General features: G+C 44.8%; 1 protein-coding gene and 1 pseudogene across 1 annotated transcript in view; one reads left to right on the top strand and one right to left on the bottom strand.

Moving 5' to 3' along the window:
* Positions 1–26,124, bottom strand: part of LOC124777510 (flocculation protein FLO11-like) — a 503,784-nt gene that overhangs the window by 146,064 nt on the left and 331,596 nt on the right. The gene's annotated exons all lie outside the window — the stretch shown is intronic.
* LOC124778254 lies at positions 4,134–4,251 on the top strand (annotated as a pseudogene).

Genomic DNA, 26,124 nt, shown 5'->3' on the forward strand with positions numbered 1-26,124 from the left:
GGAGATCCTGCTGGCCAGGGTAGTTGACTTACACCTTCTAGAGCACGTTGGGTGGCACGGGATACATGCGGACGTGCATTGTCCTGTTGGAACAGCAAGTTCCCTTGCCGGTCTAGGAATGGTAGAACGATGGGTTCGATGACGGTTTGGATGTACCGTGCACTATTCAGTGTCCCCTCGACGATCACCAGTGGTGTACGGCCAGTGTAGGAGATCGCTCCCCACACCATGATGCCGGGTGTTGGCCCTGTGTGCCTCGGTCGTATGCAGTCCTGATTGTGGCGCTCACCTGCACGGCGCCAAACACGCATACGACCATCATTGGCACCAAGGCAGAAGCGACTCTCATCGCTGAAGACGACACGTCTCCATTCGTCCCTCCATTCACGCCTGTCGCGACACCACTGGAGGCGGGCTGCACGATGTTGGGGCGTGAGCGGAAGACGGCCTAACGGTGTGCGGGACCGTAGCCCAGCTTCATGGAGACGGTTGCGAATGGTCCTCGCCGATACCCCAGGAGCAACAGTGTCCCTAATTTGCTGGGAAGTGGCGGTGCGGTCCCCTACGGCACTGCGTAGGATCCTACGGTCTTGGCGTGCATCCGTGCGTCGCTGCGGTCCGGTCCCAGGTCGACGGGCACGTGCACCTTCCGCCGACCACTGGCGACAACATCGATGTACTGTGGAGACCTCACGCCCCACGTGTTGAGCAATTCGGCGGTACGTCCACCCGGCCTCCCACATGCCCACTATACGCCCTCGCTCAAAGTCCGTCAACTGCACATACGGTTCACGTCCACGCTGTCGCGGCATGCTACCAGTGTTAAAGACTGCGATGGAGCTCCCTATGCCACGGCAAACTGGCTGACACTGACGGCGGCGGTGCACAAATGCTGCGCAGCTAGCGCCATTTGACGGCCAACACCGCGGTTCCTGGTGTGTCCGCTGTGCCGTGCGTGTGATCATTGCTTGTACAGCCCTCTCGCAGTGTCCGGAGCAAGTATGGTGGGTCTGACACACCGGTGTCAATGTGTTCTTTTTTCCATTTCCAGGAGTGTATTTGTCCAATGAATACCCGTTTATGACCTGCATTTCTTGTTGGTGTAGCAATTTTAATGGCCAGTAGTGTACATTGGTGAAGTCTATTTTTATATAATATTCCACAATATCAATTCGCTGCTGTAATGAAAACTGCCCCATTTCTGTAACAACTCAACAATACGAGCTTCTCATAACAACTGACGTACAAATACACAGATGCACTCAATTTTCCGATAAAATGCAGTGCAGCCACCTTTCTAGACAGTGTTCACAAACAATTCGACTAGAGATGATTAACGTGAGGCGTACACCATGTGTAATGATACACAAAATGTAAAATAATTTAAAAATACAAAATATTATTACTTACGAATTTACCCAAACCTTTCAAAATTTATTAAATAAGATCAAGCCAAGCGCCAAATTAAAGAAATCGCTTTAAATAATAACAGTTATAACGCTGTCATACATTTTAATAATCAAGTTAACAATTACGCCAATCACTTTAAATGCGGCCACATGTTAACTTTCTAAGTAAAAGGATGCAGCATAAGTCTGGATCAATGTTCTTCATCGTCCATTATGTTGAGCTACCAGCAAACAAAGGAGGTTTGTTTTCTTTTCTAGCACGCTATCCATACTATATGGTATTTTAGGACTTTGGTTAAAGTAACAGCACTTAGTTTCAACACACTTCCCACACACCACGTGTGGACTGAATACTTACTGCGCTTGCGGTTTCATTTTCTGGGAAAACAGGAGTGCGCTGTCCTGCTCGCGCTGTGCCGAATTCCTGCTCCTAGGGTAGCCCGACTTCACTGAGAGATACACAAGATTTCGACGGCGTCTGGGGCCGAGCGGTTCTAGGCACTACAGTCTGGAACCGCGCGACCGCTACGGTCGCAGGTTCGAATCCTGCCTCGGGCATGGGTGTGTGTGATGTCCTTAGGTTAGTTAGGTTTAAGTAGTTCTAAGTTCTAGGGGACTGATGACCTCAGAAGTTAAGTCCCATAGTGCTCCGAGCCATACACAAGATTTCCTTGAGAAGACGTACTACGGAGTGCAGAGCCGGGAGTATAATAGCCGCTCCCGCAAATGGATTTCTCCTCGTAAAGCGCGGCCCGCGCTGCATAGCGATGACGGAGGCGGCCGAGGGCCTTGGCAGCCGGCAGAGAAAGTGGCAGGTGCAGCGGGCCGGACCGACTGCAGTTGGGGACATGGACTCTGGCCTAGGACGGCTCCGCGCTGCTGAGACACCGGCCGGCCGGTTGCGGGGCAGCTCGTAAGGCGAGAGAACGCAGGTAGCTCTGCAAGAGAGTGTGTGTTGTTCATAAACTTGCTGTGTGTTGGACCGGGACTCGAATCTAGTGTCTTGCCCTTCGTCGACATTAACGTTACATAGCGGGACAGAGCAACGGGCGAGTGTGAGTCTGGCGGTAGTTCTTTCCCGCCTTCCGACTTACAGTTGTCAAACCGAATGAGCCACACAGCCACAACTCGTGACAGCAGTCACATCTTCAGTTTTGTCTATGAAGTTTGGATGTAGAAGGGAGGCACTGCTAGAACTGAAACAGTGAGGGTAGTGACGAGACGTGCCTGGATAGCTCAACTCTTGAGAGGATTGGCTATCCAGAGGCAAGGTTTCGGGTTCGAATCCTGCTACGGCACACTGTCTGAATCTGCCAGGAAGTTTCAGAGCAAGTGCTGTTTACTCTCTGTTGGGTGGTTGAAATATGAGCTGTCGTAAAGTCGATGGTTGGTTTGTACACCACAATCATTTACACTATGTGATCAAAAGTATCCGGACACATGGCTGAAAATGACTTAAAAGTTCGTGGTGCCCTCCATCGGTAATGCTGTAATTCAATATGGTGTTGGCCCATCCTAAGCCTTGATGACAGCCTCCACTATTGCAGCCATACGTTCAATTAGGTGCTGGAAGGTTTCTTGGTGAATGACAGCCCATGCTTCACGGAGTGCTGCACTGAGGATGTCGGTCGGTCGGTGAGGCCTGGCACGAATTCGGCGTTCCAGAACATCCCATAGGTGTTCTATAGGATTCAGGTCGAGACTCTGAGCAGACCAGACGATTACAAGGATGTTTTTGTCGTGTAACCACTACACCACACGCAGTGCATTATGAACAGGTGCTCGATCGTGTTGAAAACCGCAATCGCCATCCCCGAATTGTTCTTCAACAATGGGAAGCAAGAAGGTGCTTAAGACATCAATATAGGCCAGTGCTGTGATAGTGCCACGCAAAACAGCTGGGGGTGCAAGCCCCCTCCATGAAAAACACGACCACTCCATAACACCACTGCCTCCGAATTTTACTATTGGCACTACACCCGCTAGCAGATGACGTTCACCGGGCATTCACCATAACCACATCCTTCCATCGGATCGCCACATTGTGTGCCGTGATTCGTCACCCCACACAACGTTTTTCCACTGCTAAACCGCTCAATGCTTGCGCTCCATACACCAAGTGAGGCGTCGTTTGGCATTTACCAGCGTGATGTGCAGCTAATGAGCAGCCACTCGAACATGAAATCCAAGTTTTCTCACCTCCCGCCTAACTGTCATAGTACTTGCAGTGGATCCTGATGCAATTTGGAGTTCCCGTGTGATGGTCTGGATAGATGTCTGCATACTACACATTACGATCCTCTTCAACTGTCTGCTGTTTCAGTCAGTCTACAGCCGAGGTCGGCCTGTACGCTTTTGTGCTGTACGTGTCCCTTCACGTTTCCACTTCACTATCACATGGGAAACAGTGGACCTAGGGACGTTCACGAGTGTGGAAATCTTGCGTACAGACACAAGTGACACCCACTCATCTAACGACGTTCGAAGTCCGTGAGTTCCGCGGAGCACTCAATTCTGCTGACTCACGATGTCTAATGACTACTGACGTCTCTGATATACAGTACCTGGCAGTAGGTGGCAGCACAATGCACCTAATATGAAAAACGTATGTTTTTGGAGGTGTCCAGATCACGTAGTGTTCTAAGATACTGGTGAGGTTTGTCTTTTGTCTTCTGCAGAACGATCAGTGCAGTGTATAATGGGAAGTAGCAGAAATGAAATCCAGCCAACGGCCTTGCCACAGTGGTAACACGGGTTCCCGTCAGATCAGCGAAGTTAAGCGCTGTCGGGCTAGGATAGCACTTGGATGGGTAACCATCCGGTCTGTCGAGTGCTGTTGGCAAGCGGATTGCACTCAGTCCTCGTGAGGCAAACTGACATACGGCCAGGAGAGCGGTGTGCTGACCACATTCCCCTCCATATCCTCAACCAGTGACGCCTAGGATGACACGGCGGCCTGTCCGGGAGGCGTTTAGTTTTAGAAATGAAATTAGATATGACCTCAATATCAAAACTGAGGACCACGAAGTAAACGAAATGCGTAAGTTCAAATAGCTCGGAAGCAAAATAACGTTTGCCGGACGAAGCAACGTAGACGTGAACAGCAGCATATAACAAGCAAACAGAGCATTCCTAGACAAAAATTCACTAGAATCAAACAGCGTCCTTAGTGTGACGAAGAAATTTCTGACATTGCACGTTTGAAGCATAATATTGTGTGGTAATTATGGTCTGAGGGAAAACCGGAAAAGAAGAGACTCGAAGGTTTTGAAGTGTGGTGCTAAAGAAGGATTTTAAAAATGAGGTGAAGCTATACGATAAGAAATGGGGAGGTTTTTCGCAGAATCGCGGAGGAAAGGAACATGTCGAAAACACGCACAAGGAGAAAATATAAGGTGATAGGAAATGTGTTAAGACATCTAGGAATAACTTCAATGGCAGGCGCAGGTGTGGGAGGTGTAGAGGGTAAAAACTGTAAAGGAAGACAGAGACTGGAAAGGGTTTGCACGAGAGGTGCATTGGTGGCGGGGCGCATCAAACCGTCAAAAGACTGACAAAAAGAAAAGAAATCACCCAAGAATCTCTAGTCCATACGCTTATATGGAGATGCAGTTTTTCCTAAAGTTGTCACTGCTCCTAATTTCATTTCAGTGTATAAGTACTACACACATCATCTTGTTTTGTCTAGTCAAGTCTTTTTCTGTCTTTACTACTTTCCTCCTCTACCGTTTCCGTGAGGCTGGTCGGGAGTCGTGCTTCCATAGATTAGTTGTTAAGAAATGGTAGGATTGTCGGTTGAGTCCGTCACACAATCTGCTGCGATGCTTCAGGTGTAGAAAACTACTTGCACGTTTGTATAGGCGAATCAGAGATGTAACTCCACAGCCAGCTAAAGCACTGTGCAGGCACGTGTTTCATTTACCGATAAACAACATTTACAGATATATCTTGACTGACAGCCTTTCATTTGCTATTCTTGAACAGGCTTCTTTCCACGAGCAATCGTCATTAAACTCAGCAAATGGTTCTGTAATCATAACAAAGGAAATTCTATGAACTGGAAGCAGTTGTTGAGATTTCCTTGTGCAAATATATCTCTGACTCTGGTGAGTTTATTGCAACTAGGTATTTTATGGAAAGTGCGGATCGGTGTATATGGCGCATTCTGACAGACAGTTCCTTAGCTATAATTTAAGTTTGATAAGAAATTTAGACAAGTTTTTTTCTCTTTTTTTTACGACCAAATTTTAATGGTATGTGAATGGGTGGAAGCTTTTTTCTTTTGTGTCCCGTGTCTCATAAACACAAACGAATACAAAGACAATGAATAAAAGTGTAAGAAAAAAAAGCAGAAAAGGAAAGATAAATCAGTTCTTTGTCCCAAACTTGTGAATGCAATTTGCTTTATTTGTTATAATATTATTGTTTGATTGTACTGTTTCAGAAATGGTTGTTTTCCTTTTTAGTAATATGTGAAGAAATGAATAAATATGTATTTCACTTTTAACAAGGCACAGCGGGTTAAAGAAATACAAACTGCAGAAGGCTCTTGTATTGGCCATAAATCTCTTGAACATAGCGCTAATTTATTGCCGTTGTTATCTTGGAGTTTCGATTTTAATTGCCCCCAGAGAAAAAACTTTGACGTTTCAAGATTTCCTGCGACCACTGCGAGAGGCATAGTTACGGATTGTTCCCAGTTCCCGCAAGAAGTTTGGTGTGGGTTAGAGGACATCCAGTAGCGGCGAGGTCTTCTCGGAAACTATTACAGGACATAAACTCAAATAGCGAGTCCAATCTCTGAATGGAGATCGGAGCCTATCGGCTAGCTGCTTGATCGAACGAGAGTCTGAGGGTGGTAAACAAATCTTGGCGCGGTTTTTCTTTTTCGTCTCGAGTGCTGACCGCCCTTGCTAAAGGCCAAGGCTGTCTGGTTTTATCAGCGCGATATGTTGTGTTGTGCCGGGAGTCAGTATCCGGCTGCAGGCCTGCGTTAATCGATCAGCTTGAAAGCAAGGCACCGATTAAAAACGAAATGAAGTTGAAACGCAGAGAGCTTCATGTCTATACGCTTATTACTTTGCTTAATGAAACATTCGATTTCGTAACTTTCTTGCTTTCTTTTTGGTTGGAAGATAATGGAAATATCGTTACCGTAGTGTATCTACGTTCAGTATTTTAATTCATCTTGAACAATAATTTTGATTGAGGAAAGTACGCAAACAAACCAGTAAGCTATTCACGAACATATGTTGTCGAAACAGGTTTTCCTAATGCGTAATTAATTTCGCGATTATAAAGAAATGTCGACTTAATATCAGTAGGATGATCACTGGCACTATTAAAAATAATTTTATCTCATTTTACAAGTAGGTGATTTCCGGCGATTGAATTATGAGACCTACAAAGAGCATTCGTCTCCATCCAAAATTATTTCGTGAGTTTTTAAAATTTTTTTCTTTTTTCGGAATGTAGAAGTAGAACAAGAATGGAACAATTTTCGTATTGTATGAAGCCGGGGACCTAGAAACGATGGAGAGGCTTCGTCCCGCCGTAGCCCTCAGTCGTACACAACCCCACAATAGACCGCAGCAGTCCACTCACCCCACCGCCGACCCGCAACGAACCCAGGGTTATTTTTCGTATTATATAAAAGTTCTCTTTAATTTATTTTCTGCATTCACTTCCCATCCTCTGAAAGACTGCTAATACATAGCCCTAATGACACGTATAGAGATTTTATATTACGAATCCATCTTTTTTAAGAAGCTGTCAGCAAACTGGATCTTTTCAGCAAAACTGTGTCATTGAAAGTGGTTTGGATTTTGGTTGTCGTAGCAATTACTCGTAGACATAATAGGCAAGTTCGACGTGATGATTTCGCTTCCTCCTCTCATAACTTCTGTCGAGTAAATCAGATTAAGTGCATAATGGTATACTTTGATGTAGACAATGGAATCAGTATTTAGATTAGCCTAAGTTTAAAGTACAGAAACCTACAACCGGCTTTCAACAAAATACAGTATCTTTTGTAAGGCGTCTTTTCCCTGGTTGGCAAGGGGTACTGGAACAGTATAGAGGAAGTTTGGGTAGTGTATGACACGTGGGCTCTTTCAGAATTGTGAGTGCTATTCAGAAAGTAAAGACCGATCGGTCGCGAAATGGAAACCACCGTCAAAACCAACAGTGTTTTATTTGCAACAGTTAGTTGCACCTTCCAGCTACTTCTCTACAAAGTCGCCGCTCCGACTTCGATATTCGTCATAGCGTTGTACCAACTTTCCAACACACTCATCGTAGAAGGCAGCCACTTTATGCTAGTCTACAGCTCGTTGTCTTTGCTAAAATCTCTTCAAGTCAAAGGTTCATGTGAGCAGAGATGAAACTAAGGGGCGCCAATTACGAACTATATTGTGAGTGATCAAAAACTTTCCATCGAAAACGCTGCAGGAGCATCTTCACTGTCCCTGCAGACTGCGACCGAGAATTGTCATGAAGAAGGAAACTAATGACAGTTACGTTATGTAGGGTGCATGGCATCAGGTGAAATCTCTCACCAGGCCCTCAGATACGGCAGAAGACACTGTTTTCTAGGCATCATTACGTGCTCACTGTCCTCTCAGAGCTGGAAAAAGCAACTTGACGCTGTCGGCGGGCATACTAGAACCACTGTCCAGCTTATCTGTGCAAATCTTCTTCGGATTTACACTTGGTTTCCATTTGGTACCTGATCCTCGTATAATAGTAAGGAAGGTTGTGTTGAACATTTTTGACACTTAACAGGATTATGATACATTACTTGATATGATTGTAAAACGCGATGTCATACGAAGATATGTTCCTTGACTGTTAAAAATATTTTTCTCTTCTTTACATTTTGGACATTTAAATTTTTGAAGTGTTGAATCCGACACAAAATTTTAGTATGTAAAAAAAGTCATTTTTGTTCCAAAAAACGTTTCAGTTAGATCTTAAATAGTTATAAACTTGAACTTGTGAATTTGCTCAGTTAATCTGGCAAAGAAACTGTCAACTTGTTCTTTGCCACTGCTCGCTGCAACCTCATGGGTTCAGCTGTCTTCAACTAAAGTCTTCATGGTTTCTCATAAAATCATTGTAAAAGTCTTTATTCGTTTTCATTTTTGTCTTGTTTAACCGATATTTTATTTTCAGTTGCTGTGCATACTTGTGCACTAGATTTAAAGTTATCAGCAGCTATGTAAATTACTTACATCATCATACAAAGCTGTTTCCCATTCATCAGTGGGTACTAATGGGAAAAAATAATTTCCTAAAATAGGTTTCACGGCCACCTCTCCGTTTTCCCTTAAGACTTTACGTACTTCTTGGAACTGTATATTTGTCACCCACTTTCCTGATTGTAATTCCAAAAAGTCTACCTTTTCTTGCAGCTTTCACCATGCTATTTTCATATCATTTACGTCCTGAATGCACTGTATTTGCCTGTTAAAAAACGTAAAAATTTAAATTTTTACGCTATCTAGTTTGTCTGGTACATTGCCTTGTTCGATACAACCCGAACTTACTACTGCGATTGTTTAGCATTTATATTACTTGAATTTTTCACTGTCACAGATTAAAGTTAAATGGAGCGCCGAAAAACTCATTAGTAACTGATAATGTGTTGCCACTCCGGAACACAATGTTGTTTTGACTAAAAATTTTCTGACTGGTCTTGTTCGTCCATTGCTTACATTGCAGTTGTGTGACAGGTGCTGCCACTAGCGGCAGAGTTTATAAACGAGTCTCGCCCAATACAATACGATGTGCCATGCACCCGACCTTCAAATGTTTGCTTACGAAGCAAAGAAATACGTTCGCGCAGCTGGGCGCTATTTGCCCGAGAGTGAATGATTTACAGTCGCAGCACTGCACATTCCGTCACGTACTGAAGGTACAGAACGTTCACTCCCTACTTTCATCTACCATGTGAATGTCCAGACGATGTTTTTATCATTAATTCTGTTAAGAGCTGCACATCTGGTCGGTTGCACAGTGAAGATCAGATGTCTCTCGCATCATCAGTTCGTAAGCCTAGTGGGCAAACCTGTTGAACTGGTTTCCGACGAAGAGCTGACAAGGCCATGCAGAGTTTCTTTGATGTCCAGTAGAATGTCATTTTTAATTCGCTACACAGCACGCAGAGCTCTTGAAACCATCGCGTTTCAAACATGCGGCTGACAGAGTTCTCCGCCGCGACAAGCTAGCTGCCGACCATGAAAAGGTGCCGCCGGGAGGTGGATGACCAAAAAGGCACGCCAGCAAGGCGGGTTGCATACTTAATGTCGGCGAAGGCTGGGAACTGCGCTCGTAATGGCTCGCTGGTTTCTGTAACGCTGCCATTTTCTCTTACGACGTGACAACAACGATAGTGTAGCGAATCAGTAATCCAGTCAGATACGTCTCTGAGTCGTTATTCGCCACCTGCTGATTCGTTTCATCGAGATGACAGCGCCGTATTTCTAAACGGTGTGCGGAATTCGTTTAAATGATACATCATTTATTTGATTATTTACAGTGTTTTTAGCCTTGTATCTCCTTCATCGCAGCAGTGACAGTTTATACTAAAATATATTACAACACAAATACAATTTGTGAGTAATAACAATAATTGGCAATAATAATAACAATTGTAATAAAGGACATTAAGTATAACATGACATTGACTATATGAGTACTTTTGATGTCGTGTCCAGTATCATGAGCAATGGAAAGCATGAAGACAGAGAAGATCGAAACGCCAGTGACTGTGGTCATAATGAACAGACTTTCAATAGAAAACTCTGTAGGAAATGGGAAGGAGAAATGCTGGGGGACGGCGGGGCTGATAAGTGAGTTTCAGACAACTATCTGGAAGACAGCTATTGTACTAGAAAGTGAACCATTAGGCGTTCGGTACGAATTTAATTTCTCTAACATCTTGAAGAAGATTGCTGCAGAGATGGGATCCTGATACCGAAAATGATTTTAAGAAGACGGCTGTGTTATGTAGCGGTATAGTGAGGATTTTACTTTCTTGATAACGAATATTTACATGTTGGATGGCTGTGCACAGGTTAGTTTGTCTTGCACTGCTGTTCGGATGGTAGTGTGAGTTGACGATTAAGAGGGAGTGCAATGATCGTGAATACTATAGACAGAACACAAAGTATGATAGAGTCTACGGTTACCATCACGTACCGGATATTACTGTTCGTAGGGGATATGGGGAGTATTAGTGTTCCTACGAGCTTCTTTTTAAGCTCGACAGGAAATAATATTGTGTATTCTGCCGCGATTTAAGTGACACTGATATCTTACAGGCTACAGTCGTCTGTTCAGTGCAGGCTAATCGGTAGAGCAACAATGGCTCGATATTTAGCTTCTTTGTGACAAGGTCTAGGTGGTAGATATGAATCCTAACCTGCTTTTACTAAAAAAACTTTCACTCACTACATGTCTTTTGTTGCTCACGTTTTATATGAAACTGAAGCGACATGCGTCATGAATTGGTAGTTTAGTCGCTTCTTACTTTGAACTTTGTCATATTTCTCAGTGAAGATCGCAGTGATATGACAAACGTTACCCATATCACTAGTCTCGGCCAGTAGCCACAGTTAGTTTTCGGTATTATCTTCGATATAAGGTATCTCGTTACACGTTCCATATAACTAACATTGTCAAGTACTGTTAGGAGATTTTGGTATGGTACGTGTACCGCAAACGTGCCGAGATCATGTTTACTGACGAAAACACCGAAGACTGTTGATACTCACTGGCAGAAACTAGTAATTTGTGACTGTTGTGCAACAAATTGCGACCTTTACTGTTCATTGCATTAACGTAGTATTAACTACGATGGCGTACTCTGACCAATTATCGGTGTCCGCTTTGCCGGCCGCTGTGGCCGAGCGGTTCTAGGTCTTTCAGTCCGGAACCGCGCTGCCGCTACGGTCACAGGTTCGAATCCTGCCTCGGGCATGGATGTGTGTGAAGTCCTTAGGTTAGTTAGGTTGAAGTAGTTCTAAGTGTAGGGGACTGATGACCTCAGATGTTAAGCCCCATAGTGATTAGAGCCATTTGAACCAATCGGAGTCCTCTTTGTTTTTCTCTAGTGGGATTGTGATAAAAAATATCGTTACAGAAAGATCACAACTCTAAGGAGCATATGCGATGGCTGGATACTCTAATAACAAATTTTTTATGCATGTGTTGCGTCTCAACAGTCTCCTTAGATAAAAAGACACTTGACCCAAAGAGACTTTACCATCACACTGGAGAAATAGTTTCCTCAAACTCTGCAGCATACTCAATTATGAAGGTGACAATATTTTAGTTTGTTGAAAATTTCTTCCTACCAAATCAGTTTTTCAGACTGCTGAATAAAGTGGAATCAAGGCAACCAAATGAACCAGATAGAGTCTCGGACCGTACGCTTACGACGTCGTGACTGTTTCTCTGCTAGCTGGAGTGTGCTATGCTGGAAGAGCCACTGTCTTGTATATCAATACTGACCGCTTTCTTGCTTTTCAATCAGTTCCAGTACCAAACCGTGACATTAGAATGATCTCGATTAGTCATTTATGATTCTATATACTAACCTATCAAAACCGTATCGAATGACTTATACTCGAGAAATTGAAAGTGTTTAATCATAGTTCGGTACTCGTTTTTCTTCATTTTCTGCGTCTCTCGTCGCACTAACCACTTCGGACGGCTGCTAACTAAGGTTTCAGTGGGCCATTGCCGTGAAATGTCCTACTTTCATAACACTCAAGTTATAATACGAAAATTCTGTAACCTGACAGTATGATAATTTCCGCCATTTTGTTACAGCTAGTCGTGTCAATAACGACGAGTTTTCGAGAAATTCTCGATGTGCTGGTTCTTTGAAACAGCGTACGTTCATAGGACGCTAGTTCTAATATAAACCCCACCAAATTTGAGATCGTCATCTCTTTCCAAGGATCAGGTATTATAGTTACCTGTACCGGTATCCATCATCCATCCATCCATCCATCTCTTACCACACGTACCTAGTTCTCTCTGTCCAGTTTGCTGATAATTCATAATCTTTTTGGCAATCTATCTTCTACCATTCTGTCAACATTATCCTTCCATTTCATTCTACTCTCTTCTACCTTCTCATTAACTTGAAAAGATTTTTAAATCTTATTGTATCATTCCTTATTTTATTCATTTTACTACAGCCCCTTATATATCTCATCAGCTTCATTTCTGCTGCCTCTATACGCGTTTTTTTCTTTCTTTGTTACTATCCATGATCTAGAACCATATTCAAAAGTAGGTTCAGCAATATCTTTATAGAATTTCATTTGTGTTTTCTTTCTTGTTTTCCTTCCCAACGTTGTAACAATTTTTCCGCTGATCGCTCGATGTTTATTAACCTTCTGTTCACTGTCTTTGTCATAGTTGAGACTAATATCACATTCTAGATAACTGAAGAGGGATACTTATAGTAAAATTTTCTCATTTATTGTTATTTTTGATCTGACTGAATTTTTCCTCTTGAATGTCATCATTTTTGCCTCGTTTTCAGTTATAGTTAGTTGTAGTATATTGCTTTTTGTATTGCTTTTGACTCAGTCTATACGGCTCTTTGTAAATTATCTTTCTTTCCTGTATAATTACCTGGTCATCAGTGAATAACAGAGTATTTAATGTTATGCTAGATCCTACTTCCATTTTTCCACTTCAAAGCTTGATCGTCAATACATAAATTAAACAAAGTGGGTGACAGGCTACACCCCTGGTCGAATATCTTCATTCATTAAAATTTCATCCGACGTTTTAGAAGCTGAAGTTATAACTCTTATAACTATTTTCGTATTTAAATGGTTCGAATGACTCTAAGCACTATGGGACTTAACATCTGAGGTCATCAGTCCCCTAGACCTAGAACTACTTAAACCTAACTAAGCTACGGCCAGCACACACATCCATGCCCGAGGCAGGATTCGAACCTGCGACCGTAGCAGTAGGGCGGTTCCGGACTGAAGCGCCTAGAACTGCTCGGCCACAGCGGCCGGCCGTATTTAAGTAAAGACTCTTTATGGTACTAATGATGTGTTTAGGAGCAGTTTTATTTTCAGTATTTTTCACAATAGCGACATTTTTACCTTTTCGAAGGCTTTTTCGCAATCAGTAAATGCTAAATGTGTTTCTAAGCCAAATTCTCGACGTTTTTCAGTAATTTTTCTTATTATAAATACATTATCGTTACTTGAAGATCTTTTCTGAAGCGTATTGGTTCTTCTGAGATTAACGGTCCCGATTTTTTACTAAGAATTTTCCCGTAAATTTTATATCCTGCACTTGTAAACTTATTCCTCTATATTTCATGGGTCTTAATTACTGCTTTTTTATATACATAAACAAATTCAATCGTGTTCCATTCTCAGGAACGGACCAGTTCTTCCCACACACATTGAAGAAATGGAGATAGCATAGTTCTAAAATGATTCCTCCGTATTTGAGATCAAACGGAAAATGACTAAAGCCATTATGGCAACCGCAAAGTTTTACCTGTCACGTAGCGTGCGATCCTGCAGCCCACTGGCCCAGTTCCTCCCCATGAAACAAAAATCTGATCTGTCTTATTCAGTATTTCACGCTACGACATGTTTTGCAGTGAGAGGTCACAAAATTCCACCAGTCCCTCGTCTACGAACGCCTTCTCGGTTCTCGAGAGAGTGGCTTGAAGGAGGGAGGCTCGCATGTGCCATCTTGCGCCGAATAGTGTAAAACTTGTTCTGTTCGTTATTGTATTGTTTGTGTGTATCTTATTTTCTGAGGCGGAGGTTGGGCAACAACGCGGCATTTTTCTAGACCAGCCTAGAATATCTTAAAAAAAAAAAAAAAGCCACAGGCTGGCTGGTGTACCAGTACAAAATTAGAGAATTTGATCCTATCTCTGTTCACCTCTACATCTACATTTACATCTGCATCTCCATTTATACTCCGCAAGCCACCCAACGGTGTGTGGCGGAGGGCACTTAACGTGACACTGTCATTACCTCCCTTTCCTGTTCCAGTTGCGTATGGTTCGCGGGAAGAACGACTGTCTGAAAGCCTCCGTACGCGCTCGAATCTCTCTAATTTTACATTCGTGATCTCCTCGGGAGGTGTAAGTAGGGGGAAGCAATATATTTGATACCTCATCCACAAACGCACCCTCTCGAAACCTGGACAGCAAGCTACACCGCGATGCAGAACGGCTCTCTTGCAGTCTCTGCCACTTGAGTTTGCTAAACATCTCCTTCACGCTATCACGCTTACCAAAAAACCCTGTGACAAAACGCGCCACTCTTCTTTGGATCTTACCTATCTCCTCCGTCAACCCGACCTGGTAAGGATCCCACACTGATGAGCAATACTCAAGTATAGGTCGAACGAGTGTTTTGTAAGCAACCTCCTTTGTTGATGGACTACATTTTCTAAGGACTCTCCCAATGAATCTCAACCTGGCACCCGCCTTACCAACAATTAATTTTATACGATTATTCCACTTCAAATCGTTCCGTACGCATACTCCCAGATATTTTACAGAAGTAACTGCTACCAGTGTTTGTTCTGCTATCATATTAGTCATACAATAAAGGATCCTTCTTTCTATGTATTCGCAATACATTACATTTGTCTATGTTAAGGGTCAGTTGCCACTCCCTGCACCGAGTGCCTATCCGCTGCAGATCTTCCTGCATTTCGCTGCAATTTTCTAATGCTACAACTTTTCTGTATACTACAGCATCATCCGCGAAAAGCCGCATGGAACTTCCGACACTATCTACTAGGTCATTTATATATGTTGTGAAAAGCAATGGTCCCATAACACTCCCCTGTGTACGCCAGAGGTTACTTTAACGTCTGTAGACGGCTTTCCATTGAGAACAACATGCTGTGTTCTGTTTGCTAAAAACTCTTCAATCCAGCCACACAGCTGGTCTGATATTCCGTAGGATCTTACTTTGTTTATCAGGCGACAGTGTGGAGCTGTATCGAACGCCTTCCGGAAGTCAAGGAAATTAGCATCTACCCGGGAGCCTGTATCTAATATTTTCTGGGTCTCAAGAACAAATAAAGCGAGTTGGGTCTCACACGATCGCTGTTTCCGGAAACCATGTTGATCCCTACAGAGTAGATTCTGGGTTTCCAGAAATGACATGATACGCGTGTCTCGTTTCTCGCTAGTTAGCGTACTGCACGTTAAGCTACACGAGGAGGCTGCTTATCGCTTAACTCACATTTCATACATGACGTTTATATACGGCACATTTTTCTCGTTCTAATAATGGTTCAGCAGCACCAAATTACTTCGTGACCGCTATCTGATCCGTCTGACAAATACGCATCGCTCCCCGGACAAAATGCGCAGATAGCATCTCCGCTGGCGCTTTCCATCCGTCTTGAGCGGCGAAGTGGGAGGAAGGAGGAGGTGGAAGCTCTGGAGTTGCGCCAGCAGTGGGATTGCATCGGGACCGGCGCCGCCCGCTGCTTCGGCGAGAACTGGATGGTACTCGCAGAATTCGCCGCGGCCGCAAGCTGTCTTTGCAGGTTCGTGTCCAAGGACGTTGTCATGGATACGGGCAGACGTCACGCCCTCGCGTTAGCGTATCAAATATTGCCGGCGTTGTCTCTGTGCAGCTGTACGTGGTATGTCTCACGCACCTCAACGTATTTGCCTTGAGAGAGTCAATCAGAGGCTTAGCGCTGATTTCAATTGGGGAGTGCGTGGTCCATCGCAAGTGACCACGCTCTGGGAAAGGTTTTGGTGTCATAAGGACGCAGATATGCCTTTTCTTCATGCCGCAGCACTTACTTAGATGACATTGCTACATGCTCATTCCTCATGTCGCGTGTTTAACTAAATTGCAATGGAACACATAATTCCTTTACGTTAGGTTCGTGTCCCCTCGTCAAGGTCAGTCCCTCTCCCTGACAACTACAACCAATCAGGTTATGTTCACTGCGATACTTCTATACTTGTGTATTAAAAGTAAGTTTTTTCGACGCATAATGAGTATCTGGTCGCCAGAAAAAGTAAGTACTAAGGATATTCCGAGAAAAACAAATCAGACACCTATAGAAGAGCAGATATGTGAAAGAAAGTGGAGATGGCTGGAGCACACATTGAGTAAGCCGGATAGTGCAGTCGAAAGGAAGGCATTACAATGGAATTCCCAAGGAACAAAGAAGAGAAACAGGCCTAGAGATACATGGAACAAGACGGTGGAAGTGGAAGCGAGGAGAGTTGCCAATATGCGGGAGGAATTAAAGGAAATAGTCAAACACAGAGATGGATGACGAGCTCTCCCGAATGCTTTACGCCTCCGTAGGAGTCAAATGAATCAAGTCAAGTAAGTAGTAAACGTAGAAATTTAATGGTTTTTGCGTAACATTTGAGACGAATTGTTGTAGTTCATTTAGAGCTACCTATCTTTTAACCAAAGCATTTGAATATTACATCCCCTTCACCAAAGTGTTTTATATTGAATTTTTTAGTATACTGAAATTTACCTTTGCGTGATCATAAAACCATGTCATACTAAAACCACGTGGCTTTGCTTATTCGCGGCCAGTACTGGCTTCTTAATGACTCTTTGTACCATTTAACGGCTCTTTTGCTTAAGCAGTGCACAATACCATCCAACCTCATTTAGGAAACATAGGAGATTAAGAGCGAGCAATGCCACTAGCTGCCCACATCCGACTCATGGTACATCGAGTTCACTTTTAATCATTACTATTGCCAACAACAGCACGCTACGGAAAACATGTAGACATTGTAAATGCAATTTTAACCTCCACACGCTCGTAAGTCTTAACGAACTTAGATCGAAGCAGTCTGTTCCCACCACAATTACTTTATCTGCCTTATGTCGTTTCTTAGTCGCTAAACAACTGGTATCTCCTTAGCCTTTCCATTATTGCGATTAAATGGTAGGCTGTTTTGTTTGTTTGCCCCGCACGTTACCTTTTTTTAAGTGGGAAACCTCTTCGGCAGCGATTTCGTGTGGTTTTTTCAAGTACGTGTCGCAGTGGTACAATCTTCGGATGTTGAGTTGTCCTGAAAACTTCACAACAGCCTTTTCTTGGATTTCGTGCGGGAATTTCACATTTGTACTTCACTGTTTTCACCAGTGTGTCTTTACAAAAATAGAAAGGAGACATGTATTTCATTCGTGAACAGACGATATAAGTATCTTGCAAGTATCACACATAGTGTGACAGAAATAACACAATTTTCGAAACAAAAACTTTTCGAAAATGCGTGCCACACTGCGAGACGTTGTCATGTAAAAGAAAAAAGTACTTTTCGGTAAAACGGAGCTATGCTAGAGATAAGTATGTATTTCTATACAATTCTAAAATGAGTTACAGAAACGTTTACATTTCTGAAAGAACCCTCTGTGTCGTAAAACAAGAAGTCTCCATATATAGAACGTTCTATGATATGCTAGTAGCCAGAAGACGTCTTCAGTAATAGAACGCAATAGGTTGTCAAAAATGGTTCAAATGGCTCTGAGCACTATGGGACATAACATCTGAGGTCATCAGTCCCCTAGAACTTAGAACTACTTAAAACTAACTAACCCAAGGACATCACACACATCCATGCCCGAGGCAGGATTTGAACCTGCGACCGTAGCGGTAGCGCCTAGAACCGCTCGGCCACACCGGCCGGCAATACGTTGTCCTACACGGCGGGTGTTCATCAGCGACAAGAAAGTCGTCAGTTCCCTAAGGAAGTGTGGCAGGCCCGCTCTTAATTTCGTTCATCTTATTCTCTATTTCAGGAAAAACTGAAACTATGTCGTTCATGATTTATGTAATGAAAATTTCACCAGCTAGTTATTTTTTTTTTCAAGCATAATACAACGCGTTTCGAGAATTTACTCTCATCTTCAACTGCATTCGTGCATTTGTTTAAATTAATATTTGTGGTGATGTTGGCATGTGTTATTTTCTGCCTCTCTTGCTTCTTTTTATTACTAAACCAAACAGTGTAAGTGATGACTTGCGTGTGTGTGATATTGTGTAGAATACAGGAAGCACAATACCTTATAACCTCAAAAAGACGCGAGAGAGGCAGAAAATCACAGACTTCACCAAATATATTCATGAAAGCAAATGTACTTGAAAATAAGTATAAATTCTCGAATCGCGTTAAGCTGATTATGAAAAAATAAGTAACTGGTGCAGCATTCATTATTTAAATGAATCAGGTCCGTTCGTATTCTGTACATACGTAAATGATTTGTCGGATAGGCTATCAAATTGTGATGTTTGTTGATGACGCTGTAGTGTATGGGGAAGTGTTGTCGTTGAGTAATATCCCCACACAACCTCATTGCGGTGTGATGAATAGCAGCTTGCTCTAAATGTGGAAAACGGTAGGTTAACGCTGATGAATAGGAACAACAATCCTGTAAATTTCGAATACAATGACACAGTCGAGTCGATTAAGTATTTAGCAGTAACGCTGCAGAGCGATATGAAATGTAACTAGCACGTACGGCCGACTGTAGGGGAGGCGATTGTTCGACGTCGTTTTACTGGGAGAATCCTGGTGAAAGTGTGGCTCATCTACAAAGAAGACCGCGTACACAACACTTGTGCGACCCGTTCTTGAGTTCTGATCGAGTGTTGGGCTCCACATCAGGTCGGTTTATAGGAAGATATCGAAACAATTCAGCCGCGTGCTCCTACGAACGTTACCGGTATATGCAATTAGAAAGCGAGTATTACAGAAACAATCTCTGAACTCCAAAGGGAATTCCTGGAGGGAAAACGACGTTCTTTCAGTGAAGCATTGTGGAGAAAGTTTAGAGGACCGGATTTTTCGGCAAAGCAGAACGATTCTACTCCCACCAACGTAAATATCACGAAAGGATCGCGAAGACAATATGGATCAGGGCTTGTACGGAAGTTACAGTATGTTCCGAAACATTCGTTGAAATTAATACAGGAGGTAGAGAAAATCAACACGAATATATATCGATAATGAACATATCTGAAGTCATCTTCTAATATTAGGGAACATTTTGACAGCGGTGCTGACGTAAGCTGTTATGATGGTGTCGCTGTATGGGAATATGCACTGACGTTCAGAACTGCTCTGTGTACGGATGGTTGGGTCTACTTGTTGAATGTACCTCTGAATGTTAGACAAACGATGTACTTTCAGGACGTTGGGACACCAGCTCACTTCAGCAATGATGTGAGGAACCATCTATTTCCCCTGGAGGCACATGAAGCAGCTGGTGTACGAGAGCGTTGTGGAACCGGAAGAAGACTTTGTCGCTAGAATTGCCGTCGCTGCTGGTACCATTGCGGACATACTAGGTCTCTTCGAACTGACACAACAGCCAATGGTTCGACGTTGTAATCGCTTGCATACAGGCCAGTGGTCACGCATTCGAAAGTTTTCTGTGAATGTCACTAGTGTAATTAGAACGCTAAATTCTGTGTAAAGCGTCCCTGGGATAGAAACTGCCGTCAGAGACGTTATATGCCTTAACTAAATATGCTGATCAAGCAAAACGTTGTGACCGCCTACCTAATAGCCGGTATGTGCGCCTTTGGCACGCATAACGGCATCGACTCATCTTGGAGTGGAAGCTGTGAGGCCTTGGTAGGTCGCTGGAGGGATTTGGCACCACGTCTAAACACACAAGTCACCTAATTTCTGTAGATTCCAGGGAGGGGCGATGAGCTCTGACACCCCATTCAATTATATCCCAGATGTGTTCGATCGGCTTCAGGTCTGGCGAGGTTGGGGGCCAGCAAATGGCGCATTATCTTGTTGAAAAATGCCACTGTTACTGGGAAACACTATCGTCATCAATGGATGTAGGTGGTCTGCAATCATACCTATGCTCTCATGGTACGTTGCTCGAGCTCCACTGGACCCATGGATGCACACGTGAATGTTCCCCACCGCAATGTAGATGTCAAGGAGATGATACCCTAGAAGACAACGAATTCCCGCCCTTCCATCTGCATGATGAAGAAGGTATTTCGATTCATCAGACCATGCAACGCTCTGCCATTCCACCAACGTCCAGTGGCGATGGTCAAGTGCCCATTTTAGTCGTAGTTGCCGATATCGTGGTGTTAACATTGACATATGCATAGGTCGTTGGCTGCGGAGGCCCATCGTTAGGGCTGTTCGACGCACTGTGTGTTCAGACACACTTGTACTCTGCCCGGCATTATAGTCTGATGTTAGTTCCGCCACTGATCGCCGCCTGTTCTGTTTTACCAGTCTGCCCAGCCTGCGACGCTTGGATGTGGTTTCACCTTGATTTCGCCACGTGTTGAAGACACTCATCACAGTGCTCCTAGAACAAGTCGTGCAGCCAGCCGCTGTGGCTGAGCGGTTCTAGGTGCTTCAGTCTGGAACCACGCGACCGCTACGGTCGCAGGTTCGAATCCTGCCTCGGGTATGGATGTGGTACTTAGGTTAGTTAGTTTTAAGTAGTTCTAAGTTATAGGGGACTGATGACTTCAGATGTTAAGTCCCATAGTGCTCAGAGCCATTTGAACCAAGTCGTACAGTTTCCGAAATGCTTTTGTCGAGCCTCTGGGTCATCGCATACTGTCCACGTGCCTTCCCTATTCTACACACGGACAGCTCTCTCGCTGATACTATACTGAAGCGCGTAAGAAACTGGTACACGCATGCATATTCAAATACAGAAAAATGTAAACATGCAGAATACGGCGCTGCGGTCGCCAACGCCTTTATAAGACAACAAGTGTCTAGCACAGTTGTTAGATCGGTTACTGCTGCTGCAATGGCAGCTTATCAGGATTGAAGTGAGTTTGAACGTGGTGTTATTAGTCGCCGCACGAGCGATGGGACATAGCATCTCCGAGGTAACGATGAAGTGTGCATTTCCCCGTACGACCATTTCATTAGTATTGAGTGAATATCGGGAATCCGGTAAAACTTCAAATCTGCAACATCGATGTATCCGGAAAAAGATCCTGCACGAACGGGACCAACGACGACTGAAAAGAATTGTTCAACATGTCAGAAGTGCTACCCTTCCGCAAATTGCTGCAGATTTCAATGGCTGGGCTATCAGCAAATGTCAGCGTGCGAACCATTCAACGAAACATCATCCATATGGGCTTTCGGAGAGGAAGGCCCACTCGTGTACCCTTGTTGACTGCACAAAACAAAGTTCTACGCCTCGCCTGAGTCCGTCAACACCGACGTTGGACTGTTGATGACTCTAAACATGTTACCTGATCGGACGAGTCTCGTTACAAATTGTATAGAGCGGATGGACGTGTACTGGTATCGAGGTAATCTCATGAATCCATGGACCCAGCATGTCAACAGGGGACTGTTCAGGATGGTGGAGGCTGCGTAATGGTGTGGGAAGAGTGCAGTTGGAGTGATATGGGACCCACGATACGTCTAGATACGACTCTGATAGGTGTCACGTGCGTAAGCATCCTGCCTGATCACCTGCATCCATTTATGTCCATTGTGCATTCAGATGTACTTTGGCAATTCGAGCAGGACAATGCGACACCCTACACGCCCAGAATTGTTACAGAGTGGTTCCAGGAACACCCCTCTGAGTTTAAACACTTCCGCTGGCCACCAGTCTCCTCAGACATGATCATTACTGAGCATATCTGGGATGACTTGCAACATGCTGTCCAGTAGAGATCTCCAACCCCTCATACTCTTACGGATTTATGGCCAGCCCTGTATGATTCATGGTGTCAGTTACCTCCAGCACCACTTCAGACACTATTCAAGTCCATGTCACATCGTGTTGCGGCACTTCTACGTGCTCGCTGGTGCCCTACACTATATTAGCGATGTGTACCAGTTTCTTTAGCTCTTCATGCACCGCGAGTGTGCTGACTAGCAGTCATTCCATGCCAGATGACGCTGCTGTCGCCTGGACGGGTTTACGTCGACAATACACTACTGGTCATTAAAATTGCTACACCAAGAAGAAATGCAGATCATAAAAGGGTATTCATTGGACAAATATTTTATACTAGAACTGACATGTGATTACATTTTCACGCAATTTGGGTACAAAGATCCTGAGAAAACAATACCCAGAACAACCACCTCTGGCCGTAATAACGGCGTTGATGAGCCTGGGAATTGAGTCAAACAGAGACTGGATGGCGTGTGCAGGTACAGCTGCCCATGCAGCTTCAACACGATTACACAGTTCATCAAGAGTAGTGACTGGCGTGTTGTGACGACTTGCTCGGCCACCATTGACCAGACGTTTTCAGTTGGTGAGAGATCTGGTGAATGTGCTGGCCAGGGCAGCAGTCGAACATTTTCTGTATCCAGAAAGGCCCGTACAGGACCTGCAACATGCGGTCGTGCATTATCCTGCTGAAATGTAGGGTTTTGCAGGGATAGAATGAAGGGTAGAGCCACGGGTCGTAACACATCTTAAATGTAACGTCCACTGTTCAAAGTGCCGTCAATGCGAACAAGAGGTGACCGAGACGTGAAACCAATGGGTAACACGCCTGTATGGCGATGACGAATACTCACTTCCAACATGCGTTCACCGCGATGTTGCCAAACTCGGATGCGACCATCATAATGCTGTAAACAGAACCTTGAATCATCCGAAAAAATGACGTTTTGCCATTCGTGCACCCAGGTTCGTCGTTGAGTACACCATCGCAGGCGCTCCTGTCTGTGATGCAGAGTCAAGGGTAACCTCAGCATGGTCTCCGAGCTGATAGTCCATGCTGCTGCAAACGTCGTCGAACTGCTCGTGCAGATGGTTGTTGTCTTGCAAACGTCCCCATCTGTTGACTCAGGGATCGAGACGTGGCTGGACCATCCGGATAACATGTCTGTCATCTTGACTGCTAGTGATACGAGGCCGTTGGGACCCAGCACGGCGTTCCGTATTACCCTCCTGAACCCACCGATTCCATATTCTGCTAACAGTCATTGGATCTCGACCAATGCGAGCAGCAATGTTGCGATACGATAAATCGAAATCTCGATAGGCTATAATCCGACCTTAATCAAAGTCGGAAAAGTGATGGTACGCATTCCTCCTCCTTACACGAGGCATCACAACAAAATTTCACCAGGCAACGCCGGTCAGCTTCTGTTTGTGTATGGGAAATCGTTTGGAAACGTTCCTCATGTCAGCACGCTGTAGGTTCGCCACAGGCGCCAACTTTGTGTGAATGCTCTAAAAAGCTAATCATTTGCATATCACAGCATCTCCTTCCTGTCGGTTAAATTTCGCGTCTATAGCACGTCATCTTCGTGGTGTAGCAATTTTAATGGCCAGTAGTGAGGTCGGTAGTGATAATCTTCTGGGTAATCTATGTACATCAAATGTTCTCTACCTGCTGTACTAATTTGAACGAATGGTTTCGGAACACCCTGTATACACAGTTGCTTTTTCCATCGCTTTGTTTGGCAGTGGAAATGGAAAGGGAATGACCAGCAGTGGTACAAGGTAGCGTACACTACGCTGTCACTGTACGGTGGCTTGCGGAATACGAATGTAGTTGTTTAGTAGAAGGAAATTTGGCTAGCGTCTTGGTAAGTATGAAGGTCTCAGTTCAGCAACGTACGCCCCGCCCTGTTGGAGCTCAGTGAGACGCTAATAATTAGAGCTAGGCGCAGTGGCGCTCATGAATGAAGCGGTACCGTCCCGCCGTGCCGCCGTGAGTGCAATTAACGCGGCGCGGCGAGCTGCCCGCTCGGGCGCGCGGCGCCACGCTGCTTACGCAAATGAGCGAATTCCCAGGGGTCGGCCGAGTGCGACGCGACGGCCCGTGCCTGCTAGCTTTCGCCAGGCGCGCGCGAGCCGCAACAGGCCCACACCTCGGCTCAAACTCGGCTTACCGCACTGCACTTCCCTGAAGCCTCGCCCGCATGGCAAGCGACTCACATTCCTCACAGCTGGCTGACCACGTAGGAGGGCCTCTGACATTCCGATCCGCATTGCTTGGCACCTCATCGCCTGAGGTCGTCGTTAAACTCGCCTCACGTCACTTTAAGTTAACTCCGTGTTGGTCTCTGGTGCGGACTCACAAGCTATCGGGGAATCTTTACCCTTCCTCCACAAAACGTGTGTGTATATCAATTTCCGAATTTCACAGCTAACTTTCAGAGATGCCTAGCATGAACAATAAGTCTCGTACATGGCAAGGACTTTCATTAATTACAATCTACGTTTAACACAGGATACGCTTCAGATGCAGACAAGAGTGAATATTACCGAACTATCAGTTTAATAATTAAAGTGCTAGAAGCCGACCTCGGGGAAGACCAGGTTGGATTCCGGTGAAACGCGGGAATACGCGATGCAATATATATCTTAAAAGACAGGTTAAGGGAAAGCAAGAAGATAGGTTAAGGAAAAGCAGACTTGCGTTTTTAGCGTATGTGGATTTGCTAAAAGTTTCCGACAATATCGACTGGAATATTCTCTTTGAAATTCTGAAGGTAGGGGGTGTCAAATACAGGAAGCGAAGATCTACACTACTGGCCATTAAAATTGCTACACCACGAAGATGACGTGCTACAGACGCATTCACACAAGGTTGGCGCCGGTGGCGACAACTACAGCTTGCTGACACGAGGAAAGTTTCCAACCGATTTCTCACACACAAACAGCAGTTGACTGGTGTTGCCTGGTGAAACGTTGTTGTGATGCCTCGCGTAAGGAGGAGAAATGCGTACCATTACGTTTCCGACTTTGATAAAGGTCGGATTGTAGCCTATCGCGATTGCGGTTTATCGCATCGCGACACTGCTGCTCGCGTCGGTCGAGATCCAATGACTGTTAGCAGAATATGGAATCGGTGGGTTCAGGAGGGTAATACGGAACGCCGTGCTGGATCCCAACGGCCTCGTATCACTAGCAGTCGAGATGACAGGCATCATATCCGCATGGCTGTAACGGATCGTGCAGCCACGTCTCAATCCCTGAGCCAACAAATGGGGACGTTTGCAAGACAACAACCATCTGCACGAACAGTTCGACGACGTTTGCAGCAGCATGGACTATCAGCTCGGAGACCATGGCTGCGGTTACCCGTGACGCTGCATGAAAGACAGGAGCGCCCTCGATGGTGTACTCAACGACGAACCTGGGTGCACGAATGGCAAAACGTCATTTCTTCGGACGAATCCAGGTTCTGTTTACAGCATCATGATGGTCGCATCTGTGTTTGGCGGCATCGCGGTCAACGCACATTGGAAGCGCCATACTGGCGTATCACCCGGCGTGATGGTATGGGGTGCCATTGGTTACACGTCTCGGTCACCTCTTGTTCGCATTGACGGCACTTTTTGATCAGTGGACGTTACATTTCAGATGTCTTACAACTCGTGGCTCTACCTTCATTCGCTCCCTGCGAAACCCTACATTTCACGACCGCATGTTGCAGCTCCTGTACGGACCTTTCTGGATACAGAAGATGTTCGACTGCTGCCCTGGCCAGCATATTCACCAGATCTCTCACCAATTGAAAACGTCTGGTCAATGGTGGCCAAGCAACTGGCTTGTCACAATATGCCAGTCACTACTCTTGAACTGTGGTATCGTGTTGAAGCTGCGTGGGCAGCTGTACCTGTACACGCCGTCCAAGCTCTGTTTCACTCAATGCCCAGGTGTATCAAGGCCGTTATTACGGCCGGCGGTGGTTGTTCTGGGTA

This window comes from Schistocerca piceifrons, chromosome 2, assembly GCF_021461385.2.
Source record: "Schistocerca piceifrons isolate TAMUIC-IGC-003096 chromosome 2, iqSchPice1.1, whole genome shotgun sequence".
In the NCBI taxonomy this organism is placed as follows: domain Eukaryota; kingdom Metazoa; phylum Arthropoda; class Insecta; order Orthoptera; family Acrididae; genus Schistocerca; species Schistocerca piceifrons.